At 36.7% G+C, this 21115-nt stretch overlaps 1 long non-coding RNA gene across 4 annotated transcripts in view; it reads left to right on the top strand.

Annotated features, from left to right (window-relative positions):
- LOC111096622 overlaps positions 1-21115 on the top strand; it is a 231240-nt gene that overhangs the window by 25346 nt on the left and 184779 nt on the right. The window contains exons 1-2 of one of the 4 annotated variants that reach the window (XR_005354096.1): positions 11815-12050; positions 16049-16249. The exons of 1 other annotated variant lie outside the window; for it this stretch is intronic. This is a non-coding gene — a long non-coding RNA (uncharacterized LOC111096622). Of the gene's footprint in view, positions 1-11814; positions 12051-12578; positions 12663-16048; positions 16250-21115 lie in introns of those variants that run through there. 2 more of the 4 variants (XR_005354099.1, XR_005354098.1) reach the window with 2 other exon arrangements.

The raw sequence follows: 21115 nt of genomic DNA, 5'->3' as shown, positions 1-21115 counted from the left end.
AGATTTGTAAAGAACTTATTAAACTCAACAGCAAAGAAACAAACAATCCAATCATGAAATGGGCAAAAGACATGAACTGACACAAAGAGATGGAAAAATATTCCAAGCTCATGGATTGGAAGAATTAATATTGTGAAAATGTCAATGCTACCTAGGGCAATTTACACATTTAGTTACTTTCCCGTAGTGAAACTCTCATATAAGTCTACAAGTATTTGTGACAAGGACCTTAATTACCTCTTTCTGTAGTGAGAAAATCTTAAAACTCTCATATAAGTCTACAAGTGTTTGTGACAAGGACCTTAATTACCTCTTTCTGTAGTGAGAAAATCTTAAAATCTTTCTGTAGTGAGAAAATCTTAAGTAAAATCTATGTGGCCATTTGGTAGAACTCTTAAGCTGAGTGAAAAAAAATTATAGTAAAATAGCATTTATGTAAGATGTAAAGATACAAAGAAATACTATATATTGCTAACAGACACATATTGGGGAAGAAAGTATAAAGATTGACAAATGTGTATACAAAATCAGAATAGCACTTTCCATTGTGCAGGCAGATAGAGGCTATGGAATGGGGAGATGTACAAGGGCTGGCTTAACCAAATCTGTAATTTTTCATAAACTATAAAAATATGAAGTTATATATCAGTGTTAGCATTTATTAATTCTACATAGATGTATGGGTATCTTTTGCACCATTCTTTGAAATATTACATTAAAATTATTAGAAACTAGTAAGGCTCTCAATAATAATTAAACAAAACTTGGCCTGAGTAAGTTGTATAGATGAAGTCATTGAGGAGATAAGTGATTTTTGTAACTTATGTAACTTTTTGATTCTAAGAAGGTATTATTGGGATTGTTTGTCTATAGTTGGGCATAGTAGACTTTTTTGATCCTTAGTATGTCTGTTTTATTTGTTGTAATGTCTCCAGTTTCATTTCTGAATTTGTTTACTTGAGGCCTTTGTTGTATCTTCATTTATTTGTCTAAAGTTTTGTCAATTTTGTTTATCTTTTCAAAGACTAACTCTTAGTCTTGTTTATCTTTTCTGTTCTTTTTCTGTTTCATTTATTTTTGCCTTAATCTTTATTATTTTTTTCTTCAGATATTGGGCTTAGTTTTTCTTTTTTTAATTCCTTGAGGTATAATTTTAGATACTTGAGATCTTTATTTTTTAAATGTAGGTGTTCATAGTTATCAGCTTTCCTCTTATAATTGCTTTTGATGCATCCCGTAAGTTTTGATATGTTGTGCTTCCATTTTCGTTTGTCTCAAATGCTATTGATGTTTATTTTTCTTTTAGTTCTGTTAATATTTGCTTAGTTATATTTAGGTGTCCTCATGTTGGGTACATAAATATTTATAATTGTTATATCTTCTTGATGAATTGACTTTATCATTATAAAATGACATTCTTTGTTTCTTGTGAGCATTTTTAGCTTAAGTTCTTTTTGTCTGATATAAGTATAGTTATTTTTGCTTTCTGTTGGTTACCATATGCTTAGAATATCTTTTTCTATCCCTTCAGTCTCATCTTACATGTGCTCTTAAAGCTAAATTGAGTCTCTTATGGATAGCATGTCATTGGATCTTTTTTTCTTTTAATTTCATTCAGCTAGTCTGTGTTTTTTGGCTGGAGAATTTAATTCATTTGTATTTAAAACAATTATTGGTAGATAAGGACTTACTATTCCTGTTTTTTTTTTTTTAAGATGTATTTGTTTATTTTAGAGAGAGCAGGAGTGGGAGGGGTAGAGAGAGGGAGAGAGAATCTCAAGCCGACTCTGAGCTGAGGGTGGAGCTGGATGTGGAGCTCAATCTCATGAACCTGAGATTATAACCTGAGCCAAAACCAAGAGTCTGATGCTCAACCAGCTGTGTCGCCCAGGTGTCCCTTATGATTACTGTTTTATTAATTATTTTCTAATTGTTTTGTAGGTTTATTGTTCCTTCCTATTTGCTGTATTCCTTTGTATTTTGTTCTTTTTAGTAGTATGCTTTGGCTCCTTTATCATAACATTTTGTGTATCTAGTACAAGTTTTTTCTTCATGATTACCACAAGACTTGCATAAAATACCTTATAGTTTTAATATCCTATTTTAAGCTGACAGCAACTTTAACAGCATACAGAAACTCTGTACTTTTACTTCTCTACCCATATCCCCTACATTTTCGTTTATTGATATTATAATTAACATATTTTATTGTGTATATAATAACAAATTATTATAGTTACATTTATCTTAATACTTTAAAAAACTTTTGAGTTGTGATTTGCATAGAACCATTACAGTAATGGAGAATCTGATTTTGACGACATATTTACCTTTATTGGTGAATTTTACACATTTATACATTTTTACTATGTTGATTAGCATTCGTTCATTTTAGTTTATAGAACACTCTTACCATTTCTTGTGAGGCAGGTCTAGTGTTGATGAGCTTCCTCATATTGTTTGTTTGGGAAGGTCTTTGTCTTTCCTTTATTTACGAAGGGCAGCTTTGCTAGGAATAGTATTCTTCATTGAGTTTTTTTATTTTAGTATTCTGAATGTATCATTCTACTCTTTCCAAGTCTGGAAAGTTTCTGCTGAAAAATCTGCTTATAGTCTTGTGAAGGGAGGAGGAGGTTTCCTTGTAGGTAACAAATTCTTTTGCTACCTTTCACATTTTCTCTTTGTTTTTGACTTTTGAGAGTTTAATTATAATGTGTCTTGGTGTAGCCATTTTTAAGCTTAACCTGCTTGATGTCCTGGATGGTTAAATCTGCTATGGAAGCTCTCTTTTGAATTCTCCGGTTGATCATTGTGTTCTTCAGCTCTAGAATTCCTTTTTTTCTCTTCAACTTCTTTTCTTTCATGCATTGTTTTCATACTTTTGTTTAGTTGTCTGTCCACATGTTCTTGAGTTCACTGAACTTCCTCAAGAAAATTGCTCCTACTTCTTCGTCTGACAGTTCATAGATCTCCATTCTTTTAGCGTCGGTTATTGGAGCTTATTAGTTACTTTCCTCTGATGGTGTCATGTTTACCTTATTTTTTATGATCCTTGTATTCTTCTGTTGGTATCTGAACATTTCACTAAGCAGTCCCCTCTTCTAGACTGTACATGTTCGTTTTAACAGTGAAAGGCTTTTACACATCAGGTCAGCTTGGGTTGGCATTTGTGGGTAGGCAGGGCTTGCTACTAGGTTGGTTGGGCTGGGGTACTGCCTGTGCTCTGAGGTTGAGGAGGGCATGCTGTTAGTTGGACTCCACAGTTGGAAAGGTTTGCTGCCTGTGCTTTGCATTTAAGCAGGACTATTCACTGGGCTCCCGTGGACAGTGCTTCTGGTTGTGCTCTGAGGTTAGATGGGGCCACTATCAGTGCTCTGCAATCACCTCTGGTTGGGTGAGGTTGTAGGCTGTGTTCCCCAGCAGAGTGATGCCACTGGTTGGACTGTGCTGTTGGGCAAGGCTATGAGCTGGTATCTGCAGTCTGTCCTGATAGGGTGGGGCCTCAGGCTGTGCTTGGTGTAGCTGACTGGACTCTTCGGTTAAGGTGGAGCAGCAGGCCGGGCTTCATAATTGATTGAGGCCTCAGCATGTGGCTGCAGGCTATGCCTTATAGTTGGGTGGGCCTCATATTGGGCTTCATGATTTGTTAGGCCACTGACTGTGCACTATGCTGTTGGACAAGTTTGCAGGCCAAGCACTCAGTTGGGTGGGCCTTCAACTGCATCCTGCAATTTCATGGGGCTGGCAACTATACTGTGCTGTAAGTGGGATTATTGCCTGAGCACTCTGGTTGGGTGGGGCTGCAGGTTATACTACAGGGTAAGGAGAGGGGGTCACTTTTTGGGCTTCCTACTTGGGTGAGTGGGAACTCTCTATGTTCAACAATTAGACAGGGCTGTGTGCTGAGCTCAGTAGCTAAGCAGTTCCATAGGGTGGGCTTTGAGGCTATCCAGGGTCGCTTTTCTAATTTTCTTCATGTCTGAGGCCAGAGGCTATGCCTAATAGCAGACCAGGGTTACTGGCGTGGCTTCCTGCCTAAGTGGAGCTGTCGGATAGCTGTCTAGATCTTCTGGTGAGGCTTCAGAGTAGGGCAAGACTGGAGGCTATGTTCTGCAGTTGGGTGGAGCTGAGAATTTGCTTTTTTGCCTGGGCAGGTCTATGGAATGGTATGGCATGTTGGCTAGGCACCCATATCTTGCAGAACTGCCAGTTGAGCTCTCTGGGTAGATGGGGCTATCAGCTCTGCCCATCTGCAGAGTTGTCAGATGAGTCTTTGTTTGGGTGCCACTGCAAGCAGAAGTGTAGTTGGCCAGATTCCTGAATGCTGGTTTCTTTAAGTCCTGCCTCTTTCTCCTTCTCTTCTCTATCTGATCTCCTGTGCTTGAGTTCCATAGATACTTGCAGTAATTCCTATGAGGTGAGATCTGAGTGGGTCTCCTGGGAAGTGGCCTGCAATGCTGAGGAAGCAGAATGTTCCCTTGGGGTTCTCTTGGATCCACTGAGGAAACCATGGATCCAGGGGAGCCCTGTTAGTGTGGTGCAGTGCTGGCCTGAGGGAGGGGTAGTGTGGTCAAAGTGAAACCACTCCTCTTAGACTTTTTAAAAAAGATTTTATTTATTTATTCATGAGAGACACAGAGAAAGAGGCAGAGACATAGGCAGAGGGAGAAGTAGGCTCCCTGCAGGGAGCCCGATGCGGAACTCGATCCCAGGACCCGGGGATCACAACCTGAGCCATAGGCAGATGCTCAACCACTGAACCACCCAGGTGCCCCTCCTCTTATACTTTTAATGCAGTCTTCCTCTGTCTCCTCTTTCAGGGAGAAACTTCAACCTCACCCTTGGGTTCTAGGATTGTTAAATTGGTGTCTTGCCTATGGATAGTGGTTAACTGGTCTTGTGAAGGGAACTGAAGTAGAGGACAACCTATGTTACCATTTTGATGATATCACTTCTCCCACAATTTGTTTATCCATTCACCTGTTCATGGACATTGGAATTTTACCAGTTTTTGCCTATTATGAATAAAGCTTATATGAATGTTTGTGTACAAATCTTTGTGTGGCAATATGTTCTTATATCTTTTGGGAAAATATATAGGAGTGGAATGTTGGGCCATATGCTAAGTTATGTTTAACTTAAATGAAACTCAATTTTCTTCAGTGGTTGTACTATTTTAAATTTCCACCACTAAAGTATGAGAGTTAATTTTTGCCATTCTAACAGACAGATACTGTGGCTTTAATTTTAGTTTCTTTGATGACTGATTATTTTGAGTATCTTTTTGTGTGCTTACTTATGTGCATATCCCTGCTTCTGTCCATTTAAAAATTTTTTGTTGCCTTTTCTTTTTATCTATAATTTTGAAGAATCCTTTTCTTTTCTAGATAGATATGCATCCTCCCAACCACCATTCTTTCTTTGTCCATTTATATGTTTACCTTCTCCTAATCTATGACTTTTCAATTCATTTTTTTGTGTTTAATTTTATTTAAAAATTAATTTTTTATTGAATTATAATTAACAGTGTTAACATTAGTTCCAATTCTGTACATTACTCAGTGCTTACCATAAGTGTAGTCACCATCTGTCTCCAATATTATTACAATATTATTGACTATATTTCCTAAGCTGTACTTTTTATCTCTGTGACTTATTTATTTTATAACTGGAATTTTGTACCTCTTAACTTCTTATCTGTTTCACTCAAACCCCTGTCCACCTCCCGTATAGCAACTACCAGTTTGTTCTCTGTATTTAAGAGTCTATTTTTTGTTTGTTTCTTTGTTCATTTGTTTTAGTTTTTAGATTCCACATATAAGTGAAACCATATGGTATTTGTCCTTGTCTGACTTATTTCACTTAGCATAATTATCCTCTTGCATCCATGTTGTTGCAAATTGTAAGATCTCTTTCCTTTTCATGGCTAATAGTCTTATCGTGTGTGTGTGTGTGTGTGTGTGTTTGTGTATCTACATTCATCTATTGATGGGCCCTTAGGTTGCTTTCATATCTTATTTTAAATATTTTGATAAATGCAAATATTAATTTTGATGAAGTCCAGTGTATTTATTTTATTTTAAGGTATTGATTTTTCTTTTCTAAGAAACTTTTCTCTACTTATAGGTCATTAAGATATTCTTCATTTTAGCTTCTGTGTTTAGGCCTTCAGTCCCTCACCAATTCGTTTTTGTGTATCTGAAATTATCTTTAATTCACCTTCAGTTTTTAAGGGGTATATTTTTAAAGATTTTATTTATTTATTTGAGAGAGCAAGAGCCAGGCAGGTTGTGGGGGAAAGGGTAGGGCAGAAGGGGAGGGAGAAGTAGGCTCTCCACTGAGCAGGGAGCCTGACGCTGGACTTGATCCCAGGACCCTGGGATCATATTCTGAGCTGACTTAACTGACTGGGCCACCAAGGCATCTCTAAAAAGTATCTTTATTTGAGATAATTAACACTTATTTTTTTTTAGATTTAAAAGTGTATTGTTCCACTTAGTTTTTGACTAGCTTTGAGATCCAGTGTGAGTTAAGGGCTAAGGTTCATTAAGGGTATATATGTGTGTGTGTGTGTATATACATATACATATACATATACACATACACATACATATACACACATATACATACACACATACACACATATATACATATATGTATACATATACATACATGTATACATATATGTTCCAGCATTTTTGTTGAAAAGTTCTGTCTATTATCATTGAGTTGCTTTGGCATGTTTGTTAAAAATCAATTGATCACACAATGGGTCTATTTTTGTATTCTCAATACTGCTCCATTGATCAACACAACTATTATTTACCAAGAGGTTTGTTTGTTTGTTTGTTTGTTTATTTTAGAGAGGGAGAGAGGGAGGAGTGGGCAGAGGTGTGGGGAGGTTTGTAGAAAGAGAGAGAGAGAGAATCTGAAGCAGGCTCCATGCAGGGCTTCATCTTACAGCCCTGACATCATGACCTTAACCAAAATCAAGAGTCATGTGTTTAACTGGCCGAACCACCCAGGAGCCCCAACTGATAGTTATTTCTTGCTACTTTTTATCCAGTCTGGTAAGTTTTGCCTTTAATTTATAGTAATTATCCAGTCTGTAAATTTTGCCTTTAAATTTTTTGTTCTATTTATTTTGTAGGTAACTGTTAAAATGTTAAAATTGTTAAAATGACCATGTTTATGTCTGCTATCTTACTATTTTTTCTCATCTGCTTTTTGTGTCTCTATTTTTTCTTTTTGGATTACATTTTATTTAGTATTCCATTTTATCTCCTCTATTTCTGTGAAGATTTATTGGTTTAAAACAGTCTTCTGATGGTGGCTCTAGGGTTTACAATGTGGGTCTTTAACTGACAACAGTCTATCATAAATTTAGATACCATTTCATGTACAATGTAGGCATCTTTTACCAATGTATTTTCTTTTACCGTCTCTAGTACTTTGTGCAATTATTAATATATTTCCACATTTTTTATAAGCCCCACAGCACATAGTTTTGATTTTTGCTTCAAAGATCATTTTAAAAAATTAAGAAAGGCAAAAGATACTTAAAATATTTATCTACATACTTGCCAGTTTTAGTATTCTTTATTCCTTTCTACAGATCCAATTTTACATCTGGCATGGTTTCTTTTCTGCCTGAAGCATTACCTTTAGAACTTCCTTTACTGCAGGCTCTGGCAACAAATTGTCTCACCTTTTGCTTGCCTGAAATTTTCTTTAATTCATCTTTGGTTTTCAAAGGATATTTTTGCTGGTAATTGTTAGCATTCATTTTTGCAGATTTTAAAATATGTTATTCTACTCATTTTCTGGCTCAAATGGTTTCTTATGTATAGTCAGCTGTCCTTCTTATAATTGTGCCCTTGAATGGAAGATGTCTGTTTTGTTTGAGTGCTTTTCTTTTTAGTATTAATTTCTTGTAGTTTGGCTATGATATACCTCAATGTTGTTGTTGTTGTTTTTAATATATGTATTTTGCTTGGGATTAATTAATAATTTATCTTCTAGAATCTATGGATTATTGTTTTTTATCACCTTTTGAAAATTTGCATCATTTGTTCAAATAATTTTTCTGTTTAATTCTCTTCCTCTATAATTCCAATTAAATGTATATTAGATACCTTGGTATTATCCTTCTCAAATATCTTGATGCTCTGTTCAGTTGTTCAGTCTGTTTTCTCTATGATTCAGTTTAAATAATTTATAATAATCTGTCTTGAAATTTCCTCATCTCTTTTCCTTCAGTGTCTAGTCTTTTCCTAGACTCATCTTTTAAGTGAAAGTATATACTCTGTAAATTCTGAGCTTGTAGTTTTAGATGACATTCTCAACTCCAATCAGCTACTTTTTGATGACCAATGTTTCTGTCTGGCTTCTAAAATTCAGGCTATTTACTGAAACTGACATCTGATCTTATCTCCCATCCCCAAACATCCACAGACTTAGGCTCTGGTGATCAATACTCTATATATGTGTTTTTTCTGGATATTTTTCTTGCATATTTTTTTGTGTGCCAGTCTGTAGGTGGGTGAATTCAAGTGTGTACTTAAAAATATATTTGTTATATTTTGCTATGCCTGGGTGGCTCAGTCATTGAGTGTCTGCCTTTGGCTCAGGTTGTGATCCCAGGGTCCTGGGATCGAGTTCCATATCAGGCTCCCTGCAAGGAGCCTAATTCTCCCTCTGCTTATGTTTCTGCCTCTCTCTGTGTGTCTTTCATGAATAAATAAATGATAAATCTTTTAAAAGAAGATATATATCATATTTTACTTATAAACTTAAAGTTTTTCCATAGCTGTCAAGATTTGGGTTATTTCAATCATCCTATTATTGGAGACAGAAGTTACCTCTTCGCTTGGGTACTCTACCTTCTTTTTTATCACCTAACGTTCCCTTCTTTTGTAGTTCATAAATTTGGGTGTTGACTCTGAATGGAAGTAGGCAAGCATCTGTGGTGATTCTGTCAAGAGAATGTGTTCACTTTGGGCTCTCCTGGTTTAGAATATATACCAGTTATATTCCCTGCTGAGAAATAGCCCAGTTACTCCACTTTTGCAGTATGTACTTACTTTGTCCATTTTTAGTATCTAACCCTGGAAATGATAATCCATTGATGATAAGGTCAAATAAATAAGTATGGGAAGGAGGCAGGATGGATCATTTTCTTTTTGGCTGACACCTTTTTAGACGCAAAGCAGTGTTCATATTCTCCTCTCTTTCTATGATATCACTTATGGGAGAAATTGTGAGAAGTTTTAACAGTGCAGTCTCTGAAGTAAGACTGGCTTGACTATTAACCCTTTTTTGTTTTTGAATTTTATTTGTTTATTACTGACGTGGATGTAATGCTTACAAAGTACTAAGTATGTATACTCCATGTGTAGTACCTCTAGATCAATGTTAGCTATTATAATTAATTAGTAGTATTGATAGCCCAAATAAATAGTGTGTAACAGAACATTGAATAATATGTTAGGTCACAGTATCAACCCTAACATTCCTTCTATGAAATAAAGGCCTTCTGCACTTGGATCCTCATTGTGTCTTCACTGTGGTCAGCCAGCTTATTAGCACAAGTCAGACTTTTATGTGTGAAACCATTCAGATGTTTCCTACTTGGATATTATTAATGCTGTATCTGAAGTGTGGGTAGTGTATCTTTAAAAGATTGCAGACTACTATTTATGCACAAGTCACTATGGAAAAGAATTGCATTGTGTTGTAATAAAAGAACCCTCTCAACCAGAACTGAAGTGTTGTTTCCACAACACTGAAAGAGAGACTAAACAAAGCAAACTGGAAAAGCTGCTTGGTGTTGTGTGAGCAGTTCACATTGGTTTTTTTTTTATTATTATTATTGTACTGTTTTACCACTGGCAATCAGTGTGGGGCCTTCACTTATGAAAATATAGCTGTTGGCAGTTTGGGCTCAATTTCATTCTCAAGCTGTCATAAATGATCACATGGGAAGATAATACTTGATGGGAATTTTGTTTTCTTTCCCTTTTTTTCCCTTTTATTTTCTTTGAGGCAACTTGTTAGAGAAGAGAGCAGATAAGATTGAGATCTATGGTATAGTGCAATGCTTGGAAAACACACATACATTCTCAGAAATTCTGTTCACACAGCAAAAAGATAAAGGCAGGGCCTTAATTGAATTAAAGCATTTGCCATCATTCCCACTTGTTCCCTACTGTTATCTTCATAGATTCTTGAGGAAGAACGAACATAACGAAATTTTGTTCAATATATTACCTTGCTTGAGGCAGATCTGCGGTTTTCTCGGCCCATTTTCTAATAAAGACTGAATTCATGCATTCTTGCCACAGATGTATAACCTGAATTGAATGAAGACTTTAGACCTAAATTCTGGTTTATAGGACACACAGTTTAAAGGAGGGAGCAATAAAATGTATGTAGAAAGTGGGGCATTCTAAAGGGCATGTGGCCTGATCTCTTCAATAAGCCATTGTCATGAAAAATGAGGGGAAGAATAACAACCAAATTTAAGAAAAAATGGTACTACTCTGGTCCCTGGTTTGATCAAACCACTGTTTTCAAGAAACTATAGAAATTCAATACAAACAAGGTATAATTTTTATGAAAGAATTCTTATGAATTTTGGTAGATGTGATAATAGTATTGTGACTATAGAGAAATATCCTCACTTTTTTTTTTCTGAGGACTGCATACTGAAGTACATAAGGAAGACATGTCATCATGTTTATTATTTACTTTATAAAATAAATAATAAACAGCAAAATACTATATGTAGCAAATATTTCAGAATGTTAAAAATGATTAAGGGTGGGTATTGAGCTTATAGGATTCATTATTATGCCCTATTTTTCTGTAAGTTTGGAAATTTTCTCAATAAAAGCAAAAAATCTTCATGCTACTATTCCTTTTAATAACAAATAATGCTACTTATAATTGTTTTCTGAGAAGAGACTTCACAATGCATAAAATACAGACCTAGTGAAGTAGATTAAACAAAGGTTGATATAAAGATGAAAGTGTCCTCAAAGCAGAACTACAAGATATGCCAATGAATATTTAGAGGTAGTTGTCTTTTATTTTTAAGAGGACATTCAGTTTATGATGGGGATGCCGTTCTAGGTATAGGGACTAGGAAGATCAATTTCATATGCTCCTTGTAATAAAAGGAACTGTAGAGAATCAGACCACAAACTTGGTAAAGGCAGTCAGCCTGATGCGGTGGGAAGAATCTAAGATTTGCCTTCACATGGTGCTGAATTTGCCTACTGACCAGTGTGAACTTGAGCAAGTTTCTTGGGTGAGTCTCAGATGTCTCTTCTGCAAAATGGGGATAATAAAACTTTCTTTCCAGGGAATGTTAGTATTGATAATGTACATAAAGAATTTAGCACAGGGAGGTGTGAAATAAAACTCCTCTGTTTCTGTTACTGTGATTGGAAGTTCATCAGAGGCAAGTAGAAGAGAAGTGATCAGGAAATCCAGAAGAGGTGAGATTTTAGCTGAGCAATGACTAATGGAGAGGGCTTTAAGATGTGAAAAATGGCAGCAGAGGGGGCATCCCAGGTGCATTTAAGGGATGGAGCTAGTACCAGCAGGTGGTTCTGTCTAATTTCAGTATGTTCCCTAGTATGGAGTAATGGAAAAATAGCTTGGGACTTGACTGTTAGAACTTTTGCTTGTCAGTCCAAGAAACTTGGACTTTGTTTTGGATGCCACGGGAAGAAGCATTGAATGGTTTCAACAAGCTTTGACATAGTCAGAGGTGTGCTGTGAAAAGATTGATCTGGCAATGGGGTTCATGTTACCTCTGGCAAGTCTGGAGACTAGGATCCTGTTGCAGAGTTTTCTGATCTACTACTTAATAGTCATTCCCTTTCTTTGTTACAGGACTTTGGTTTTTGTTGGGGATGGTGATGCAATCTTATGAAAAGGAAAAAACGATCAATCAGAAAACAACGGTGTTTACCACATATTACTTTGAAATAAAGGATGGCATTATTTAGTTTTGGCCAGTGAAATATAAGTTGAAGTCATAGGTGAGTCTTCCAAGAATGTGCTTTAGGAGTGGGAGGTAGCTTTAGGCAATTAAACTGCTGAAGGCCTTAAGAATATAAGTGTGGAAAGCCAACAATGTCTTGGGCTCCTTATGATACCATGGAGCTGTTAGACTCTTCCATGCTGCCTACTATCGGCCCTGTTGTTACATGAGAGAAAAGTAGGGTGTCTGTGTGGCTCAGTCAGTTGGGCATCTTGATTTCAGGATCAGGCCTAGATCTTAGGGTTGTGAGTTCAAGCCCAGTGTTGGGCTCCAGGCCAGGCTCCATGCTGGGCTTCACACTGGGCATGAAGCCTGCCAGAAAGAAAGAAAGAGAGAGAGAGAGAGAGAGAGAGAGAGAGAGAGAGAAAGAGAAAAAGAAAGAGAAGGAAGGAAGGAAGGAAGGAAGAAAGAGGGAGGGAGGAAGAGAGAGAAAGAGAGAGAGAAAGAAAGAAAAAGAAGAAGAGGAGGAGGAGGAAAAGAAAGAGGAAGAGAAGAAGAAAGAAAGCCCCTCCTCTCTCCTCCAGATGCTGAATATATGGCCAGTCTTGTGATATGTGCAGCTGAATTCAATCTGCAACTGATGTAAGCACCAATTAGGAAGTTTTACAAGGTGAGGAGCAAATGAGAAGCCATAGGAAGCTGGACTGAGGTCATGGCAGCATCAATAAAAGTGGGAAAGAATGGTAACTAGGAGACACACTGGTTATAGACACCCTAAGACAATTACAGACTGGATGTGTGGCTGGAGGGAAAGGGGGGAATACAGTATGACTCAAAAGCTAAAGCTTGGGTGATGAAGAAAATGGTAACATTTGTCGACAGAGCAGAGATAGCTATAGGAAGAGAGCTGGAGTGGCAAGTAAATGAAAATACAGTAAATTTTAGATGAGCAAATTTGACTCCTGAACAAAAAGTCCAGACAAGTCCAAGTGCTGAATCAGTAATATGGACTCTCAAGCCCTTAGATCAGTAGGAAGGGGAGATTGGGGTCAGGTAAGAGGTCTTCTTTCAATTCCATTGCAGGGTTTCTTTTTCTACTTCTCAGTATGAAGATGGACCATAAGTATTGGTCAGGTTTTTTAACCATGGGTTTAGACTACATCTGGGAAATATATAATCATCTCCTCTGAGGGCACAACATCTAGAAGAATGCTTTGCTTAGCTAAGGCATAGGTCCGTTCTGAGAGTAGAATGTGGGCTAGGTGACCTCTGGATGCGCTTTATAGTTCCACGATTCTATAATTATCTCCGGCTTCAAATCACTTTCTAGGGAACAGCAAATAATTCTCACTCATAAAACACAATTTGAAACTTGGAACTGAAATTACACATTTTCAATAAAGTGTTGTAATAAAGTTAGCGACTGGAGACTCTCCCTAGGAATGAAGAGCAAAATGTATTGGTTGGCCACTCGTGCAAGGCAAAGCTAAAGTCTACATTGATTCATCATGTGCAGGATGTGGATGCTCCCTATATAAGTTTTAAATATAAACCTGACAGTAAATGAAAGAGCCAAAAGGACATTGTTATTTAACCATGGAAGAGGTGCTCTAAAGTCTAAATTCTGTATCAACCTCAACTGAGAAGCTGCTGTCTACCTCTAGTTCCACATTTAGTTCCTATCCCAAACCTCTCTATTGGTATAGTGGATAGAAATTCATCTCTGGGTTCTTTATAATTTTACCAACAATAAGAGGCTGGTGTTCTTAGAAAAAGGTAGCAACATATGGGGAGCTTTATACTGATAAAAGTTTATCCTAAATTTCCCCAGATTCAGAAGTACAGTTATTTGGGCAATTTGGTTTTTTAGAGACCTCAGTATATGACAGAGAGCAATTATTAACATAAATTATTTATAGTACAGTTATTGTTTTTTTAAGGATTGTATTTTCCACAGAAGCATAGTGCTTGTGATCATAAGTGGAGGCTCATACAAATATTAAAGTGCAGTGATTTCCAAAAGTGTCTTCAGGTAGCAGGTCTCCCTCCAAAAATTATGCGATGGTCAGATGGGTTTGGAATGTTCTTGGAAACATGATCTTTGAGTTTCTTTTTTGTAGTTATTTTCAGTATCTTTTTTTTTTAAAGATTTTTTTCATTTATTTATTCATGAGAGACATAGAGAGATGCAGAGAGGCAGAGACACAGGCAGAGGGAGAAGCAGGCTCCACGCTGGGATCCCGATGTGGGACTCCATCCCGGGACCCCAGGATCGCACCCCGGGCCAAAGGCAGGTGCCAAACAGCTGAGCCACCTAGGGATCCCCTCTTTTCAGTATCTTTATAGAACCCTGGGACCCCCCCCCCCCCCAGGAAGTAATAGAAGGAGCATTTCCAACAGTATTACATCTTGGAACTATTTTAATGAGATTATTAGGGATAGAGTCCAGTTGATGCTTTCTTTTTGAGCAAACACCAATTTCTTCTCCTGACTTTGGAAACTCTCCTCCCCTTCAGTACCACAAGTTAATGGCAGATAAGACCTGAGAATAAATTACTTCACAGTTAGCTCAGTGCCTTTTTAGTTATGAGGCTTGTCCAAGTCTTCGATAAAACTTTACAAATATTAGCTTGTAGTAAAAATTTTTTAATATTAGGAAATAAAAAGTAAACATTAATTTTTCCATTGCAATATTGTTAAAAGCTATTTATGTTTATATGCACTGTATTTACTTAAAATTTAACGGAGAAAATGACAAAATAAAAATACACATCTGCTATTTAAAATGATGAAATTTTAGTACTCATGATGTTTGTTTAAAATATCTTCTTTTTTTAAAAAAGATTTTATTTATTTATTGAGAGAGAGTGAGTGGTAGGGAGGGGCAGTGAGAGAGAGAGAGAGAGAGACAGAAAGAGAGAAGCAGACTCCTTGCTGAGCAGGAAGCCTGATGAGAGGCTGGAGCACAGGACCCAGAGATCATGACCTGAGCCAAAGGCAGATGTTTAACTGCCTGAGCCACCCAGGTACTGGGTTCATTTTAAAAGAAATAACAATAAATAATTGTTTCTGACCTCTGATCCAGTCCCTTTGCACTCTCCAGGGAGACAACTCTTAATATGAATTTGCTATGTTTCCAAATCATGCTGTTATGCTTTTTATAGTTTAGGAATCTCTATTCAATACATTTGTGTATTTGAACATAGTGAATTTAAATGGTATACAATCCATAACACCATGCAATTGTGTTTTTACATTTGACGTTATGTTTGCATATGTATCTGTAATTTATTTTATTTTTATTAAGCAAGATTTAGCTGTATTTTGTAAACATCATCCTTTACTTGAGACACATTTTACCATGTTGTTGCATGGTTATAGTGTTCATCCTTTATGCCTGGATAAGCTCCCACTGAGTTGACATATGAGAGTTTGCTTTACTGTTCTCCAGTGATTTAGGTAATTACCATATATTTTTAGCCATTATAAATGAGTAAATAGAAAGGTAAATGATACAGTTTAGGATATTTGTATCTAAAATTAAGAGAAAGCCTCATTAACCATGGCTTAAACCATAACGATTATTTGCTATTTACATAAACCAACGTCTGTTTGGCTACACAGCAATGCTTGGGATCAGAGTCAGCTTCTTTTTGATTTCTTGTGAGCTTTTCCTCATGCTTACAAGGTGACTGCAGCTGCTTCAAACATCACATCACCACAGGCCAACCTCCACGTCAGATGGAATAGGGTGGTAGAAAAAGGGCCAGTTTCTTTATGACTCTCTTTTTCAGAAAGAACACCTTGCCTAGGAGCTTATAGGGGACTCCACTTTAGATTTTAGTAGGCAGCATCAGGTGATATGTCCAAACAAGACTTAGCTCTGCAAAGGACAGAATTATCATGATTGATAATTACTCTCTTCTACCCTCCAGATCACAGTAGATGTCATCTGGCAAAGAATTGGAAATGGTAGTATATCAGTCAAGGTTCTCTATAGAAACAGAATCAGTGGGGGGTATACATCTATGTTATTATTGATATCATTTATTATAGAGAACTGGCTCACTTGACTGTGGATGTGGACAAGTCTCAAGGTCTGCAGGGTGAGTCAGCAAGCTGGAGACTCAGGAGAGCTAATGGTTTAGTTCGAAGAACTAAAGGCCTAAGAATCAGGAGAGACAGTGGTGTAATACTGTTCTGAAGACTGGCAGGCTTGAAACCCAGGAAGAGCTGACTTTTCAGTCAAGTCTGAAGGTAAGGATGAAAGCTGATGTTCTAGTATAAAGGCCATCAGGTAGGAGGATTCCCTCTTACTAGCGACAAGGTCAGCCTTTCTGTTTTATTAAGGCTTTCAATTGATTAGACAAGGCCCACCCACATTATGGAGGGTAACCTACTTACTCAATCTACCAATGTAAATGTTAATCTTATCCCAAGACACACCCTTGTAGAAACCATTAGAATAATGTTGACCAAAGACCTGGGCACCCTATGGCCCAGACAAGTTGATACATAAAATTAACCATCACAGTGGTCAGGAAGGTAGCCAACAGTATCTGCTTCAGAGGTAAGGAGTATCGTTATGTATGTATATTCCTTATATATTATTATATATACGATATTTGATGTTTTTAATAGCAGTGTGTTTCAAAGAATGGATTATTGTATTCAACTAGAGGGGAAATATTTTTAATGTTTCTGATATGTATTTTCCAAATGCTTTCTTAAAATATTTGGTAATTTGTGTAGTCTCTAGCAGTGCTTTAGATATGTTTCCTGCATTGGCATCAGGGTTAGATTTTTTTTTTTTTATGAGTTGGTTATTAGATGTAAAGTATTACTCACTATTGCTTTAATTTTCACATATTTTGATAAATAGGATAAATTTTTGCATTTCCTGTATTTCCTGTATTATGCCTTTCTCTAATGAAATCTTAGCAGTACTCAAACATTTTATAGGTACCTTATGTATATTATATATAAGTATATAACATATAAGTATATATCCTCTTACTATCTCTTTTCCTATCTGTGTCTTTTCCATTGGTTCTTGCTCTCTCTCTTTTTTAAGATTTTATTTATTTGAGAGAGAGGAGGAGGGGAGAGGGGCAGAGGAAGAGGGAGAAGCAGACTCCCTGATGAGCAGGGACAACTCCTCCAAATGCTTGACTCCATCCTAGAATCCTAGGATCATGACCTGAGTGGAAGTCAGACACTTAATTGACTGAATCCCCCCCAGGTACCCCTCTTCCTTTCCCTTTTACTTAAATATTGTTAACTGTTTTTTTTTTTTTTTTTTTTTTGTACACAAGTCTTTTAATTTTCTTAATCTTACCTATTTTGATCTTTTCTTTTTTAATTTATCCTTTTATTTTAATCCTTGTTATGATAAATACTTTTCCTTTCTTGTGATTTAACTTTAAGCTGCTTAGAATTTGTTGTGGAGTAAAGCATAGTTTTCTTAATATCATTTATTAAAGGAAGACTCCCATTATTTTTAGATGCTTATTTTATGATTTATAAATGTTATGGACTGAATTGTGCAACCCTGCTCCTCCAAATTCATATGTTGAAGCCCTAACCCTCAATGTAACTGTTCACAGAGATAGGGCCCTTCGGGAGGTAATTTAAATTGAATAAGATCAGGGGTGGGGGAGGCTTATCTGGTGGGACTGGTACTCTTATAAGAAGAGGAAGAAACACCACAGATCTATTTTTTCAGACATAGAAGAGGCCAGATGAGGACAAAGAGAAAAAGTGGCTATCTGTAAGCTAGAAGGCAGGTATCAATAGAAACCAACCCTGACTGTACCTTGATCTTGGATTTCTAGTCTCCAAAAATGTGAGAAAATACACTTATGATGTGTAAGCCACCCAGTCTGTAGCATTTTTGTATGACAGCCTGAGCAGACTAATAAAATAACATTCTTGGATTTATTGGGATCTTTTCTTGAGAGCTATTGTTAATATATGTTCTAGTAATAGAAATCTCAATTTATATAAATACATATGTAAATATATAGTACCATCACAACACACTTTGATTATTATTTTTATATTTTGTAGTCTGCCTTTTACATAATATTAGATACAAATATAGGCTGGATATAAAATTATACTTTAAAAAATGGTCTATCAGTTCTTCTGAATTTCTCTGTATCTAGCACAAAGCCTCATTGAGTAGAGTTCATAAACCGAGCTTCTTGGTTCATCTAAAGTGTGAGGAGCTTATATAGCTTCATCGTGTCTTCTGGTGAGTAGGAGCTACAAAATCGTGAACAAGGGTGAGTGAGGAGGGGAGGTAGAATATTCCCTCTGGAGTAAATTTGATTAAGCTAAGATTTGGCATTTGTAATAATCATTCCAAATAAAGCTGAGAACAAAACATAGCTACTTAGCATTTTGATTCTACAAAACACCTAAATATTTTCTTACCATAAATTCCACAATGAGTACACTATTTGGGTAAATATTTTAAACCCCACTTTAAAAAACATACAAATGACTTTTAATAATTTGTTTGCCCATTTACCTGAGTTCTTATTAATGCAAAGCTCTCTGGGAGATAAAACATGAATTCAATGTCGTCTTGAAAATTGTGTCTCACTTGTCCACAGGATCAACTCTTTTGTCTAAATTGATTGAACAATTAAGCTCAACTGTAGACTGATTTTATTTTTTCTTCAATAGCTTTGATCGAATAATCCATCGATTTGTCAGCATTATGTAGATAAGGCCCCAAATAAATTTCTTGTTCTGGAGGAGTTGTTAGGCTGTTCATTACCATTCAGAAAAAAAAGAGTTTTCAAAAGAGAATAGGAAGATTCAGCAGTTAGGAATTTTATTTTGCTTTATTTTTTTTTTAAGATTGTTTTTATTTATTTGAGAGAGCACGAGCTGGGAGGAAAGGACCCTGGGACCATAGCCTGAGCAGAAGGCAGACACTTAACAACTGAGCCACTCAGGTATCCCTTTATTTTGCTTTAAATTGGCAACTATGAAAACTAAAATGAAGGTTAGGGCAACTGGGAGCTATGCCTCTACTCTTGAATATTTCTTGAGTGCCTCCTCAGAACTGTGAATGGTGCAGAAGGCTTGTGGCCAGTTATGGGTCTTAGACATGCATGGTGCATGTTATGCTGAGGACATTTCTGGAAGGAAGTCATTGTTTCAGCATTAGTATTGATCTTTTCACTCTTTGGTTTTCCTCTTTCACCACACAAAGGACTCTTGGATGCTGGTTTTTTTGTGCAGACAAGATTCAGCAGATCCTTTTCTCAAATCTGGTGTCTAGATCATCTAGATTCTTCCATGTCCAAAAAGCCCCTTCACTAGGGCTAAGTAAGCATGGCTTAATTTTTCCTGGACTCTAGGGTAGCTTATGAATCAAGAGACAGTAAATCCAAGTATAGGAAATGAGTAGGACAGAATGGAAATTTTTTTGTTGTTGGTCAGAGCTTAACTAAATTTAGCAGTGATCCCTTGAGGAAGAAAGAAAAAAAAATCCCCTAATTCAACACCCAATTATTTTTAAAAAAGGATCTAAAGACATAGCAGGAAATTAGCCCAGACAGTTTGACATCAGTTAAATCTCAGAAGTATTTTAAAAAGATCAAATGCTGGAACATTTAAAAAGCACAGCTTGATAACAGTCAATTAAGGTAGCCTCAGGATGTGGCCAGGAGATTTTAGTAATTTGTGTGTGTACAGCATGGGTGGAAAATCTGAAAGGCATTGCCATAAGAATCAAGAAAAACAGAGTAAAAATCATAAAGCAGGGTATGGCTATTTGACAAAACCCCCCCCTCCCCCTCCCCTTTTTTCTTTTTACTTAATAAGTAAAGCATGGGATCCTAGGGACCATAAGAACCTGGCAAATTGAATTAATAGTTTAGTAAACTTGGGTAGAAGTGAATTTCAATTTTAAATCCTTGGCAACTTAGTTTTCTGTTCCAACTGCTGTTACTCAGTGATACTAAGATTTTGGGTAAAGGGATCTGGTTACGGTAGAATCATTTAGTACAGTGCTTTTCAAAGTGTAGTCCACAGGCTGAAGCCATTCTCGAACTGTTATCTTTGGCAAGATAAGTACAGAAATTGAGAGTATTTAGAAACTTTTATAGCAGTGTGACCAAGTACTTTCCTAAAAAACATGGACTTGAATTTTATATATTTTTGCTTTTTAAAAAAATAGCCAGTCTTAGCAATTAATTTTATTGTGTTTTATAAAATTATAGGTTTATGCCTTGTCGAAATAAAAAAAAAGTCCTCCCCCACAAATAGTTTGAGCAGCACTGATGAAGACCTTTTTTTTTTTTAAAGCAATGGCATTTGAAGTATGATGTATAACATGTTATTAGAAAAAAACCAACCTATTTTTCCTGTAGTGAAAAAAAATCCAAGCATAATTAACTCAAATACATTTGCAAATGGCTTTCAAACATAGGTATTTGAGGGGCACCTGGGTGGCTTAGTTGGTATGCGTCCAACTCTTGATTTCAGCTCAGGACATGATCTCAGAGTTGTGAGACTGAGCCTCACTTTGGGCTCTGCAGTGGGTGTGGAGTCTGCTCAAGATTCACCCTTCCCATCCCTCTCCCCTGTGCCTCTCTCTCTCCCTTAAAAAAAATAAAAAGAAGAAAAAAAGAAAAGAAAGAAAAAAGAAAAAAATGATACTTGAAGAAACTCACTGGGTTAAAAGATGAGAGGATCTGGGAGCAGACTTTTGTCATGAGTTGTAGCTGTAGCTAAGACTACAGTGAGTAGAACAGTAGGTTGGATGCCTGTTCTGATTCATCAGGCCTTCCCTGTGTTAGAAATACACATTTTCTTTGCCATGTGATTTTGCCTTTCCTGCGACTATATGTCAAGTGTCTTACTCTGCCCCATTGATACTGGGTTTCACCGGGTGACTTGGCCTTTAGAATATGAGCAGAAGTGCCAGTGTACCCAGGTTCTGAGACAAAGCCTTCAAAGGCATTGTATACTTCCTCTGGCTCTCACTGGTTTGTGTGACCATCTTGGTGAGGGCACATGGCCAGCTTTCTGCTGCTCCTTCAGCATGGATCAGAGCTAAACCTGACCCAAGGCTGAGAACCAAGCCAGCCACACTGCAGCCTG

Source organism: Canis lupus, chromosome 1 (genome assembly GCF_011100685.1).
Source record: "Canis lupus familiaris isolate Mischka breed German Shepherd chromosome 1, alternate assembly UU_Cfam_GSD_1.0, whole genome shotgun sequence".
Classification (NCBI taxonomy): Eukaryota; Metazoa; Chordata; class Mammalia; order Carnivora; family Canidae; genus Canis; species Canis lupus.
This window is presented reverse-complemented; position numbering and strand designations above follow the sequence as displayed.